Source organism: Simochromis diagramma, unplaced genomic scaffold (genome assembly GCF_900408965.1).
Source record: "Simochromis diagramma unplaced genomic scaffold, fSimDia1.1 OVJJ01000216.1, whole genome shotgun sequence".
Taxonomy (NCBI): domain Eukaryota; kingdom Metazoa; phylum Chordata; class Actinopteri; order Cichliformes; family Cichlidae; genus Simochromis; species Simochromis diagramma.
Window position 1 is genome coordinate 18726970 of NW_024386883.1, and position 15349 is coordinate 18742318.

The 15349-nt window shown below is 42.0% G+C and overlaps 1 protein-coding gene across 7 annotated transcripts in view; it reads left to right on the plus strand.

Moving 5' to 3' along the window:
- Window positions 1-15349, plus strand: part of sgcd (sarcoglycan, delta (dystrophin-associated glycoprotein)) — a 399067-nt gene that overhangs the window by 273014 nt on the left and 110704 nt on the right. The gene's annotated exons all lie outside the window — the stretch shown is intronic.

Here is a 15349-nt window from a genome sequence, read left to right on the forward strand (position 1 = left end):
GGAGATCAAACAGCCTGAAGAGCTTTTAAAGCTGACAAGCACTCAGTGTAGCTAGCTATGCAGTTAGCATGCTGTTAAATGATTCTTGCTGTTTTTCAAAAGAAAACTTCCACATAAAAGGCACTCAGTCGCTTTCTAAATATACTTGAATGAGCCCTGTATCGCTATGTGGAAAAATGTAACTAAAAAGAACAATGAACCATACGATGTAGAGCCCACTAATGAGCACAATCACGGCACAAACTTTGGATCTTTGAAAGATTGCATCGCTGTGGAAGTCAGAATTTTAGAAATTTACTGTCATCTCATTAAGAAGAATAAAAGTTTAAATACCCAGCAGGTGATTGGGTGGATCAGAAACCCACAGTGGTTCTTCAAAGGAGCCAGACTGAATCACAAACTGAACCGTAAACGTGAAAAAACACGGAGGTAGCTGACTGACAGGTCGTTAGCCAAGGGGGGATGTGTCCAAGTCCATGTGTCTCCAGACCAAGATGGCTACAGTGGAAATGCTAATCTCAAAGCCTCAAAACAGGACTTCTAAAAACCATTAACTGCATCCCTACACTGTTAACTAACCTACCATTAACTAACCACAAAGCTGGAAGCTTGCTAAAAAGCTAGTAACTGTGAATGCCAGTCTCAATGTAAGCAGGCGCCGTAATGATGGCTTGAATGAGACAACGTTCACCCAGAGTCCTCATTAATGTTTTGGACCTCTTTCAGCTTGGTTTGCTGACGTCCCTCTCAGTCACAGCAGTCTAAAGGCATTTTCATATGCCTTTAGACACTTTTTGTAAAAAAAAAAAAAAAAAAAACGTAAAAAAAACAAAAAAAAACAACTTGTTTAGTAAAAGCCTTAAGCCAAGGTTTGAGCCAAAATAAACCATTTGGTAACACAAGTCACATTTTTAGGCTGCCCGGGTAATTGTACTGTGTTAACAGGAAATTACATATCAAATAAATCACTGAGGTGGTGCAAAATTGCACCTTATCTCACAAAAGAAGCCAACACAAAGTTAATGTTTGCAGAGACCCAACTCCAGGGACTTGACTCCTCGCTGTGTTTTTGATTAACTCTACTCTCTATTAACTTACCTCAAAAATCTTAGATTCACACTTCCTGTTGTGCAATATGCTTCACAGGTAATGATCAGATTTACAAATGCCTGTTTTGGATGCTTCACAAGGAGCACATTTTAATGAAGAACTTAAAAAAAAGCTTCCAGAACATCAACAAACTCTTTGACTCCTGGAGATCTGTGATTGTATTGATTAATGTCTCGTTTCATTGATGGCGATGGAAAATGGAAAGCAAAGAGAGATCTTACAAGGTAGGAGAAGATACTAAGAAGGACAGGAGAGAAAAAAGGTGCGAGATTATAAACAAGAGTAAGTAAGTGAGTCATAAAGAGGTGTAAAGAAGTGCTGAAGAGGAGCAGAGGAAGTAGGAAGGTCAGGGTTTCTTTGAAGTGGTGTGAATCCCAGAGGAGCGTAAGAGCTCTGTTTTTTAATGGGGGGGATTGTTTCACTGCTGGGTTTCATTTAGTTCTCGTTGTTAGACATTTTTTTTTAAACATCTAAAAGGACGTGTAAGCAAATCTGAATTAACAAGCAAAACTGTCGTCCAGTATTTAAGGAGAAAAGAGCTCTCGATACAGCAGCAAGGCAATTAATACCTATAATGCAGTTTGCTGTCCCACTGTCAATCAGTATTGCGGATTGATGACTTTAAAGTCTATGTGATGTAAAGGCTCCAGCACTGCAGACCCTCACCCTTTGCTTCTATTACATCATAGTTTTAGTTTTCGTGTTAGCTCAGCAGTTGAGTCTCAGCGCTCTCAGCGGTCTGGTTTCCAGTCAACCCTCCATCACATTCTCGTACTTACAGGTGATGATTTATGCCTCGGCTGTTTGGTGTTCAATTTCTTTGATGACCTTTCTGAACAGGAGTTCAGGAATAGTTTGGAAATTGGATCTTTAGGGCAGGTTTTGGAGACTGACAGTGAAAAAACCAGACAGGCAGTCCCTTCCGTTAAGCTGCTCTTGCACCAGCTGAAGTCCTTGTATCAATCCAATGTAAATTTAACCTGGATGCACCTATGCTGACACTTGGTCTGGATCCATTTGCATCACTTCAGTGTCATTTTACAGGGGAAACCAGTAAATTCCACAGGAAAGGGTCCTATGCTGACGTTGTTACTGTATCCCGATGCGTAACCATTTTTCCCTAATCCTATTCCCAATGTTTTGTGACAGGGACAAAAATGGGGGTTGTGCATAGCTGTTGACGATATTTTTTTTCTAGTCATGATGGATGAAGAAAAGAAATCTTGGACTGCTTCTGTGATGTCTCACAACGCCCTGACATCACACAATTAAGGTTTGCTTACTTGAGGATAGTGTTGCTGGTATACCAGGGGTTACTGTGACATGCTGTAGATAACCAGTATCATGCACATCACCCCCGCTGACATCGTCCATTTGTTATCTTTCTTCTGCATATTACTACCTTCTGCATCCTTTTCAGCAACATCTAGTCGGCCATCTATTGCTCGCAGAAAAGTCAGGATTTCTCTGTAGTCACCCAATATGACACCGTGACTATGGTACTTGAGCCTGGAATAAACTAAAGCAGTGCCTAAAGCTTACAAAACACCATCAGCAGAGGTTAAATAAAAAACATCTGCCAAAGCACCTGCAAACAACAGGCTTATTTAGTTGCTGTGCTTCAGCAGTAATGCAAATTATGCTGAGAGGTATCTCTTGCATTAAAGCATTTCTGTGTAACTATACATGTGTGACATGATTCTGTTTTTCTGCAGATGGCTCTGCCTCTCTGGGCCTGGTTCTGCTGGAGATCTCTTCCTTTTAAACGGCACTTCTTTCTTCCCATGCTTGCAAAGTGCTTGTTGGATCGATGGGGCTGTCTTTAGGATTTTAGGGTCTTTATCTTATGACATGAAGCACCTTGAGATGACGATTGCGCTATATAAATACAACTGAACTGAATTCCAACAGCTCCAGGTAGCTCCTTACAGAAAGCAAACTATGAGTCAAGTAAAAAAATGTTGGAAAACTTTGTGCTTGTGCACAGTTTAAAAGCCGTAATGGTTATAAATGTGAAACTTTGACAAACTCTGCTATTGTTGGCAGAGAGAACCTTTAGAGAGACAGATCTTCTCTCTAGCTGTTTGATGTGCTCCTGTCACTGCTGCAGTCCTATTTCATGCAGATAAATGCCGTCTCTCTTTTGACCCGCTGTGAAGATCAATATTGACTGATTGGGCTGCTATTATGTCCAGTCTAGCAGTGAGAGCTGCTCGGTCTTTCTGCTTCACACATCAGGTGTTCTTGTGAGAAAGAACCTGACTGTCTCAGTCAATGACAAAATGTTCAGGTTCGGGGATATTTTAGATCAAATCAGCTCCATCTGTTACAGTCTCTTCAGAAAAGGCCTATCATGCTGTGAACCTGTCTGAATCTCTTTATGTCCCCTTCCGTCCGCTGTGGTTCGCCTTTACTGTATCCTTTATTTGAAGAGTCATTGTGTTTGACCGAGACAAGCAGCTGCCTTCAGCATCTTCAGCGTATTTTCTTTTCACACCCTGCCTCTTTGTCGACTGTCACGAACGATTCGAGCCTCCTTCCAGGCACCACGGCATCACGACCAGAGTACCAAAACTTTGTCGTCTCAGCTATCGCTAATCTTAGCCTTTACACCAGGATCACTATTTTGCTTTCCAACCCTTTCTAACTCTTTATTTAGTTAAAAGGTGTAAGTTAAATCGAATCACCGTGCTTTTCTATCCAAATAGTGAGTGAAACCAAACACAAAATGCTCTTAAGGCCTCAGGCAACCTCTGGCTGCTAGAGAAAGTGTGTTCCCCAACAGGCTGGTGAGTGGTTGGTGGAATTTACTAACAATTGCTGTGTGAAATCAGTCACAAAGGGGTATATGGTGCATGCAACAAACCACCTCATGATTGCTTAGGTTGCAAACCCATAATTTGAACATGCTGATTTGTCTGCAAACACTAGAAGAACTGTAGAAGTATTTCATAAACTGGAAACGGAGAACATAAAAGTTACCCACACATTTCAAAAGGTTCAAGTTTTAAATTTGCAGGGAATTCAAGCCTGTTCCAAAGTATGCTCGAGAAGCTGAACCCTGAGATGCTCCCCAATGCCACTGGACTGAATGTTAGCTTTGAAGCATTTAGGCATCGGAAAAACTGCATTGCAGAATGAGACTTGTCGTGCTTTTCATGCTCCAATAGAGTAGAAAAGCACCAGCCTGTTCATTTTCTGTGCAAAATGCAGGTGACTGCAGCAACCTACAGGTTCACTTAGTGACTGCCAGCAACCACCAAGCAACCACTCAGGAGGTGCACTATTTCCCTAGCAACCGGTGACTGCCGACTGGTCTCTGGGACTCGGGCCTAAATGAGACTAAATGGAACTGTAGTTACTGGTTTTGTTCTCCTACTGCATATCTTATGAGAGGGTGAGGAGAAACACGACACAGAAAAGACAAGCAAAAGGACACCCAGTGCGTGTCTGTGACATCAGCAGGTCGCAACAAAACATCAGTATTCGACGCCCTTGGAGGATTTTTTTAGGGTAGCAACAACTAAATGGATGGCAGTGTTAATGTCTGCATTCCTGCGTGCGTGTTTTGATAATGTTTTGAGTGCGTGTTTGCTGGTGTTCTATTCATGGACCTTTCTGTGCAGTGCACGTGTATGAGAGAAAGCGAGGCCATCTCTCTGTGTCTGCTGTGTGATGTTGTGTGTATGCATGACTTCGCTTCATTCAGTAAAGCCCCATGAGGCAGAGATCAAAAGGCAGGGGTGGCAGATAGAGCTGACAACTTCCAGTCATACTCGCCTGACTTTTTTCACAAGGCGGATTCGAGGGAGATAACATTGGGGGAGTACGCATACAATTTAACACACAGCATAGTGGACTGAACAGAAGGGAAAGTAGCTGCCAAGATTATTTTCCATGCATAGCCCACACATTTCAGCCATGTGAGAAGAAAACATATTAAAGAAAAAGTCGTGAAGAATGAGTGGGAAAGGGAGGAGAATAGGCTTGACTTCTCAGTGCTACAAAAGCTGAATACAAGAAGTATTTCCCATCTGTATATTTTTCATTTGAAAATAAATGTATTACTGCCCCGCCACATGGCAGTACAATCCACGGGGACGACAAATATAAATACATGAATACATAAACAGGTGGACAGATTGGTTATTTCTCTACTTTCTTCTCTGCTGGCTTCCTTAAATGTGAGTAACAGGTGAAGAAATTGGCCGTCTTCTTCTCAAAATTCCTGCAGACGGCTGAATAAAGAAGATGATAGGCTGCATTAAGCATTGCCAAATCTGTCTTATCTGCTTTTTTATTTTTCTTATTAACCTTTCAGGGAGCAGAGTAGAGACTGGCGAGCGTTCTTCTAGCCACATTTAGTACTGTGCAGCTGTTTATTTGTCCTCATGTCCTTCACTGAATTTAAACTAAAATAAAGTCTGAACCTTCACTTTGTTAATCATTCGCCACAGTCACATAGGCAGACATAGCAGTGGAAGGACACAGGACACACTTTAAAAAGAAGGCAACTTTCTTTGCTATTTTTGGTAATATTTGAATAGGCCTACCGGCAGCCATGCTTATCTGGCCGCCATGTAGCTGAAGATACTGATATGAACCAATAAATCCGTCTATCCACCCAGTCACTCAAAACCACCAGTTACTGAAAGAACAAACCATGACTTTTCAAGACCTTGACATCTTTACAATAACGAATCACGGTGCGAAGTATGCTGTGACATTCTTTCCCTTGAATATCGCTCTTAGGTCAACTTTATCTGTCCCAGAGTGAGTAATTATTTCAGCAGCAAAAGGACACTGACTGTAAGACATGAATGATTATCTGAGGCCAAAACAAAAATCTGATTGAATCGTGTTTGGTTGGAAAAGCCGACTTAAGGGTTGCAGGATTTTGCCTTTAAAACAAACACAAAGGGAAATAGTTCAATTTAGGATTGATGAACTGGATTGTTGTCGTATAGACAAAGTCGTTGATGTAACACATTTGAATGCAGATTGTCTTAAGTCAGAGAGAAGTAGTGAAGCTTTCCTGGGTGTGTATTGGACCAAGATGTTTCCCAGAAGAACTACTATACTATTAAAGGGGACTTACTTTGGTTTACCTTCTTTTCTGTCAAGTGTATACTGTTACGATGGTGGACCTTCATATTTAACATGGCAAAAGTTTAAAATGATGAGGTTGGGGTATCGGAGGTTATCCCAAAAGCTCATGCTTTAGTCCACTGAAGTAAACACTCTGTTTTTAGACATTTTTTTTCTACTCCTGGCTCTGTATGATGTCACTGAGTACAGTTACCCTTAATATGGCCATCTCCATTCATTGCACAGAGATCCTTCACACCTGCTGTTCAAACCTCCAATGATGGAGCTAAAATTTTGAACTATGGATTGTGTAAAGCTAGTGTAGCTCAGACTGTGGTTTAAAATGAGGGTGAGTTGGGGTTTTAGATGAGATGTATAATCCTCTCCAGCGAGTTCTGCATCTACTGTGAAGTGTCCTCCTTGTTAGGTGTGCCCAGAAAACCTCCAAAGGGAGGCACCCGTCCTAACCTGATTGCAAAACCACCTTAACTGGCTTCTTTCAGGATCCTTCTGGATGTCCAATCTCTTCACACTATCCCTAAGACTTAGCTCAGCCCTGATGAATCATCACCTTACCGTGATGGTAGGGTTTGCAGCCAACTTAGCCGAGCTGAGTCACCAAAATGAGAAGTCGAAGTCTCAAACTAACTTTTTTGTGCAGTGTAAAATGTTCCTATTGTAAAGTGTCCATCCATTAGATGTCTTTCCATCCATTGTCACGTTTTTATGGCATTCACCTGTGAAGTGTCGGTGCCACTGTCGATGGATCACAATGAGCCGGGCTGCCGCTTTAAGAGATGTTGTGTTTACTTGGCTTGTAACCTCATTATTCATCCTGCACTAAAAACATTTTGTGTATGTGTAAATAAACTCTTTATAGACTTCAATAAAAGTTTTATGGTGTTACAGAAGATTATGGATTTCTCTATTAGACGTTCAATAACATTAAAAGAACCGAAAACATTAATGTTTTGCTTCTGTACCTGGAGCTGTCCAGATCAGACTTTTTCATGAGTTTGTATAAACCTGAAATGAAAATATCAGTCAGATCGTCTTGTTTTTGTCCGTCTGTCCCAGTCCCTCCCCCTGTCTGTCTGAGGACATGGAGACCTCCCCTCCCTATGATGGCATTTGTGCCTTGAAGACAAGGCTATTCAATCTGAGCAACCCTGAGAGTCAATGAAAGTTTGTGCATCGTAAATTTCTACATGGTGCAGATGAGGGCAAGGTTTTTATTGAAGACTTCTTCGATGGCATCTCGAGTTTCGGGCGCAGCACAAAGACCTCATTTAAACTGTCTCTTCCAAAGAAAGGAAGGAGAGGGGAGGAGACATAGATCAAAGGGAGAGCTTTGTTGGCGCTGCATGTGGCGCTTTGTACTTCAGCTGAGGGGACTACCAGGGGGTTGTTGGGGGGGGGTAGACTTTGTATTCCTCAGTCTGTCTCTTAACAGATTCATCCAAAATAGGTTGTCTCGCAGTTTTATTGAGTTTCATTTCTTAGCTTTCACCAAACTCTCTTAAATTTGCATGTTTACACAAGTAGTGAAGTTTCTATTTTAAGCTTTTGTGAGGCTGCTTCATTATGATCACTTAACAGGTTCTTAACCTCCTCCTCCTCCACAGTACCGTAATCATTATGCAGAAAAGCAAGCCTCTACCCATCACATGAAACAGATTTAATCCAGATTTAATTTGCATGTCTGATTTGATGAATATTTTAATGATATGATTTAATGTTCACTTATAAACATGTTCACTTACTACCTTTCTGGAATTTTCAATCTTTTCCCGCAATTAACTTGTAGTATTTTCTAAAATAAGACCTACTCATCGTCACGTCTGTTTTCGCATTAGCTTCCCAGCACTGAGATACCTGACTGACAGTCATGGGCTCTGTGTATAGTCGCTTTGATGTTATCTATTGTAACATTTTGGCTGTTGCCATCTTGGTTTTCTGCAGCCAGATTTAGACAAAAGAATGAAGTGCTAGGTTATCAGCTAGCAATCGCAGGCATGGTTAATGATGTGCATCTGCTGACTGCATGGGTGCATCACACAGACACAGGTACAAGGTAATCAGTGTTTAGTGGTACAGAGATAAAGTAATGGGATAGCTCTCACCCAAACTGCAGCAAAGACGGTTTTAGTGGGCTGCAGACAAATATTTAATAGAGTGGCGTGCTACGTTATCAGCCTCCTAATCAGGGTGCATCCTGATGACTGCACGGGTCCATCACACAGACACAGAAACCTGCTGCTGTTAGTACAAGCAGAGACAGTTAGAGGTCTCCTGCACAACTTCGTCTACTTCCAAGGTGCATGAAGAAGAATGAAGCGCCTGAGGAAATTAAAGCTGCAGCCACGCTTGTAGTACAAAGAACAACTTTATTGTTTGACCAACACGTTTTGGTTTGTGGCCTTCATCGGGGTCATCCCATTCATACAATTAACCACAGAACGAGCCGTGATATTTGTCAGATACTTGTACTCAGATTGAATTTTACTTGTTAACGAAAGCAACACTTCAAATAATGCACAACTTCAAGACTTAGTAAGGTTGAAATGTGGGAGTGTATAAGAAAATCATCTTCCATACAGACGTTATGAAGGTGTTTATTTCTCCTGTAATGTTTCTGCATATTAAAATGTAAGTCTACATGGATTGTCTCGCTTTTGGAGTCGGCCTGTGGGACCTCGTAATCATCATTTAGCAGCACTGCAGCGGCACATGATTGCATCTTCCCATTTGGCAGTAAACTGCTGTGGTCGTGGCTGTGACAGTGACCGATCCTCGTTTCTGGCTTTGATGAAACTCTGACACAAAGCTGCTCCGAGAACCATAAAAACAATAACCGCTTCCAATTAGCCCGCAGTAATTACTTAATAATCAGCAGATAATTGCACCACTATGATGACTGTCACAATTTATTCATAACTCTGTGTGTGTGTGTGTGTGTGTGTTGAGTACTTTTATCCCTATGGATACTCACCATCACTGCAACATTTGAAGGTGAAAAGAGTGAGAAAGTGTAAGAGGAAACTGAGCTGGCGTTCACTTGGTTGCATGGTGTTAGTGTTGTGAGGAGAAACACTCAGTGCATCATGGGAATCTCCCAGCAGCCTACACCTATTGCAGTGTAACTAAGGGAGGATTCAGGGTCACCTGATCCAGCCCTAACTATATGCTTTAGCAAAAAGGAAAGTTTGAAGCCTGATCTTAAAAGGCTCCCCCTCCCATTCTACTTTTAAATACTCTAGGAACAACAAGTAAGCCTGCAGTGCGGGAGCGAAGTGCTCTAATAGGGTGATGTGGAACTATAAGGTCGTTAAGATAAGATGGGGCCTGATTATTTAAGACCTTGTATGTGAGGAGCAGGATTTTGAATTTGACTTAACTGGAGTAGCTAATATGAGAGAAACATTCTGTCTCTTTCTCTTTTGAGAAGCAAATCTAAATATTAAAATAGTTTCCATTTCCTTAACCTTATAAAGCCCTTTGATGAATGCAGAGTAGTTGCACCTAATTGGCCCTAATTAGCCCTACAATGTCATTCCTGCAATCAGAGACTAATCAGGTCAGCAACTGTTGTCCTGCAGAATGTCAGCTTGTGTCAGATTAAACTGCTTCAACTTGCAGCTGTTTTCATATCACCAACTGTGTGCTGCGAATAATACAGCCTTGCTTGTCTGCGTCTGTAAATCCACTGGCCGCGTGGCATCTTGTGTAGAAGCCACCCTCTTCGATGTGTCTCTTATCCAGCACAGCGAGCCTGCAGGCGTGTGTATTCACACGTCAATCACTGTCAGTGTGAAGACCTTGATGGTGCGCTGCCATTGGCCTCGGAGGGCCACGCCATCCATCCCAGATGAAGATGAAGTTAATAGGAAATCTATCGGCCTGTGACACTGACAGCCGCAGGCACAGGGAGCAGAGACTGAGTCTCTGAGAAGACTAGCAACACTTTCACCTGTTCCTGCCTGTGCTCGTTATCTTTTAATGAGAGCAAATAGATGCTTTTACGCTGTTTGCAAGGAAATTATTCTTATGTAGGGGAAATGGTGACTTTCATTAAATGTGCTGACAATCTGCCAACAATCCTAAAATTCATATGGTGCCCTCACAAACATTCAATCTTTTATGATTTATAATTCAGAAAGTTAATGATTTCTACATTAGCATCAAACTGAGCCTGCAGAGGATGGCAAGAGACATGTGTTTTTCCATTAGGTTCCTTTCTACACTAGTATGGAAAGTTAATATAAAGAGGACTATTTGTTAAAATAAATTACAGAATTACAATGATAGCAGTTAGATCACCCAAAAGTAAGAATCTAAATGTTGTGCTACTAGTTCTGTGAGTCTGCACAGTATCCTTGTGTCTATGCATAAGCAGCTATTAGAAAGATAACGTTGGCTATAGCGTTATAGCATCTAACAGTAATTTCAAAGTAATAAAAGTTGCATACTGTCAAAATACTTTAGATTAACTAACAGAAATAGAGGCCTAAAGTCTGTTTACTGCAGATCGACAGTATCTGAAAGTTGTGTCCTTAAAAAAAACAGGAAGGAATCCATCAAAGACCCGACACACGACCTGAGAGATGCATTTGACCCTTCAGCTGATCCTATTGTTCCCTGGCCCCCTCGTCAGAAAAAAGGTGTCTGTCAAGAGGCCGTTCTTAAGGAAGGAAAACGCGGTAAAAGAGCTGAGGTTGGACTGGAAATTAGTGGCAACAGGTCTGATGGAGTGATGAAATGTGACATGTGGTTCAAATTGTCATCAGTCTGTGTGGAGAGAGGTACAACAGTGAGCATCTATGGTGGAGGCTCTGCCATGTCAAACACAAACCATGCAAAACTGCAAAACCAAACACACTGTGCAGTAAAAACATACCTGAGTAGAAACACATCAGTCGTGGCCTCCCCACAGTCTGGACCTGAAGTATACTGGACATCATCTCAACAGAAAACAGAACAAAGGAAACATCAAACGAAGTGTTTGAATGTCCTTCAAGAAGCCTGGAGAACTATTCACAGTTCAGACTGTGCTGATGAATAAATGTGGTCACGCCGACTTTGAAGCTTCTTAGAATTCCTCAAACTCTGTTTTGCCTTACAAACTGTATTTCCATGCATGTTTGCATATTTCAATAAATCTTCCTCACAAACTACAGGGTGGGCCATTTATATGGATACAGCGTAATAACATGGGAATGGTTGGTGATATTAAAGTCCTGTTTGTGGCACATTAGTATATGTGGGGGGGCAAACTCCTCAAGATGGGTGGTGACCATGGTGGCCATTTAGAAGTCGGCCATCTTGGATACAACTTTTGTTTTTTCAATAGGAAGAGGGCCATGTGACACATCAAACTTATTGGTAATGTCACAAGAAAAACAATGGTGTGCTTGGTTTCAACGTAACTTTATTCTTTCATGAGTTATTTACAAGTTTCTGAACACTTATAAAATGTGTTCAATGTGCTGCCCATTGTGTTGGATTGTCAGTGCAACCCTCTTCTCCCACTCTTCACACACTGATAGCAACACCGCAGGAGAAATGCCAGCACGGGCATCCAGTATCCGTAGTTTCAGGTGCTGCACATCTCGTATCTTCACACCACAGACAATTGCCTTCAGATGACCCCAAAGATAAAAGTCTAAGGGGATCAGATCGGGAGACCTTGGGGGTCATTCAACTGGCCCACGACGACCAATCCACTTTCCAGGAAACTGTTCATCTCGGAATGCTCGGACCTGGCACCCATAATGTGGTGGTGCACCATCCTGCTGGAAAAACTCAGGGAACGTGCCAGCTTCAGTGCATAAAGAGGGAAACACATCATCATGTAGCAATTTCAAATATCCAGTGGCCTTGAGGTTTCCATTGATGAAGAATGGACCCACTATCGTTGTACCCCATATACCACACCAAACCATCACTTTTGTTGTTCCAGCAGTCTTGGAGGGATCCATCCAATGTGGGTTGGTGTCAGACCAAAAGCGGTGGTTTTGTTTGTTAACTTCACCATTCACATAAAAGTTTGCCTCATCACTGAACAAAATCTTCTGCGTGAACTGAGGGCCCTGTTCCAATTTTTGTTTTGCCCATTCTGCAAATTCTGTGCGCCGATCTGGGTCGTCCTCGCTGAGATGCTGCAGTAGCTGGAGTTTGTAAGGGTGCCATTTGTGAGTAGCTAATATCCGCCGAAGGGATGTTCGACTAATGCCACTCTCCAGTGACATGCGGCGAGTGCTACGCTGTGGGCTCTTGCTGAATGAAGCTAGGACAGCCACTGATGTTTCTTCATTAGTGACAGTTTTCTTGCGTCCACATTTTGGCAAATCCAACACTGAACCAGTTTCACGGAACTTAGCAAGCAGTTTGCTAACTGTAGCACGGGAGATGGGTGGTCTCGTAGGCTGTCTTGCATAGAAATCTGCTGCAATGACCCGGTTACTGCGTTCACCAGATATCAACACAATTTCGATCCGCTCCTCACATGTTAACCTCTTCGACATGTCAATGGCTGTGAACAAAGAGAAACTTGTAAATAACTCATTAAAGAATAAAGTTACGTTGAAACCAAGCACACCATTGTTTTTCTTGTGACATTACCAATAAGTTTGATGTGTCACATGGCCCTCTTCCTATTGAAAAAAACAAAAGTTGTATCCAAGATGGCCGACTTCTAAATGGCCACCATGGTCACCACCCATCTTGAGGAGTTTGCCCCCTCACATATACTAATGTGCCACAAACAGGACTTTAATATCACCAACCATTCCCATGTTATTACGGTGTATCCATATAAACGGCCCACCCTGTATAATGAAACGAGGGGTGATGTGTGTTTGTAAAAGCTTTAAAGGCAATCACAGTGGAGTGGTTTCAGAAAGCTCTCCTGCCTCCTTCCAGACTGCATTGTGTGGTGTTTTATACCTTAGAGAGCTTTTGTGAACTGCTAAGATTTGGAAAGCAGTGGTTTAAATTGGATGGAATACCCAAACAGAGAGAAAAAGATGGCATTTCAGACTCATCCACATTAGTGTGGACATGAACACTCTGGCTGCTCGTCCCCTTTTTCCCACGTTTATTTCTTTTTCCTCCTCTTGTCTTCGTGTGATCTCCCTCTCCTCCCCTTCTCTCTCCTCTCTCGACTTCACTTCCAGTCAGCATGTTTCACCTCATTTGCGCTCCGGCACATTGCCTCTCCTCGCATTCGCGCTCATTTTCTCTTTACCCTTATCTTGCTCTCTGTGTTTATCTATCTATTTTACCCAGTCTTATCTGTCCCCGACTTTATCAGCCCTCCCTCCTGCACTCCTTTCTTTCATCTTTCATTCTTGGGTTCACTCTCCACCGAACCTCCGCCCCCATCTGCTTTCCCATCCCATTGATGGATGATGTGGCGATGCGTCGAGGGCCTCAATCAGAGGAGCGGGGGGTTCACTGCGGAGAGCAATCTCAAAGCCAATTCCACTGATAGCCATCACAGTGTGTAGCTACATGACGCTGCAGCTATCACCTGTGGAACGAGAGAAAGCGAGCGGCCTCAAAGCGATGCTGCGCCAGGCGGTGCTTTGCTCACACTGTAGGACAGAAGGGAAAACTTTTTGTTGTTGTTGTTATCAAATAGATCAATTGGAAAATGTATTAGTTTGGAGTTTGGCCATGTTGGCTCCTGGCAGCCACACGGGGACAACGGAGGCTGATTGAAAGAGCACTCAGTGATGCGGGAGTGTAGAGGGAATGGATTGCAGGAAACACATTGCTGCTGTCCGAAGGTGCTTAAATTTTACTCTCCGAGTGGGCTCCCAGCCGGCCGGAGGGCTCTTTCTTTTGCATTTGAAACATAAGCAGGTTTATGTTGGTTAATAAGACAATAAACACAGTTCTTCCCTGTCGTAAGGTGGCGACCACATAATGGTTTTCACCTGGCTACATAATGGTGCTCGGTCACGGCCAGTCAGCGTTGTTGCACACTTGGTGCACCTCAGCCTTTGATTTTCTACCTGCAGTTAAAAAACAGAGTTCAATAGAAATCCCTCAGCATCTGAAACACATGTGAAGAGACCGTGGGCAAAAGTGCTCCACTGGTATCATCAGTGTCATGGGATACATAGCCATCAATCCATTAGGGTCGGGGGTCAAAATACTGTGAACGAGAGAGAACATCACCAAAATCCTGAGATAGCGTCTGAGCAAACTTACATTAGTGCACAGTTGGTTTGTTGTACATGTACAATGACAATAAAGGGCTATTCTATTCTATTCTATTCTATTCTATTCTATGCTAAATCAACTCAACCAAAAAAATGTATGTTATGTTAAACAACCTTGCTGCAGAACAGGAAGGTTGTTTAACATAAATGTAATTGTTATATGTGCGCTTCTGTTAAATTTGGATTTGTGTTTGTGTAGACAGAAACAAATAACAATAATCATAATCATAATAATACATTTTGTTTAAAAGCACCTTTCAAAACACCCAAGGACACTGTACAGAGCAAATCAGACAGGCATAAAAACAGGAAATAAACACAATAATAAAAGAAAGTTTAAGAGCATGGACAAGTTATATAGAGTAGGCTATTTAAATATGTATACATATGTGATTTTTCACAGTTAATAGCTGAATTATCAGAAACAGGTTGCGCGTGAGTGCCAGCTTGACCCCATTCAATCCCAGACAGAGTGACTCTGTCTTATGACAACATTATAGCAGGTTTGAATCACAGTGTTAATCTGCTTTAAACTAGCTGAACTGAGATAAGTTAATATATTGAATTGAACAAATTTTAGTGTTGAGGATATAATTGGCAGTTGAAAAGGGGAATCAATAAATGTTATTGCATTACTCAGCATATTGAAAAATGTAAAAAATCACAATAATGTCATCGTTAGTGAAGTAATGTGATGATATATACTGAGGTGTCTGGGAATATCCACCTCTACCTACAATCCATCCATCTAACTGTCCATCCAGTTAACCACTGAAGCCTTTCTCGACTGTCAGGGTGAGAGGTGGGGTACAGAGTCAAAATGAAAAGTAAAATGTGACCAGACTTCAAACTTTTCTTCTGGAAGTGTGATTGTGACATTTGTCCCCTCACCTAGTTTGTGGGATTTTGTTGTTCGTCACATT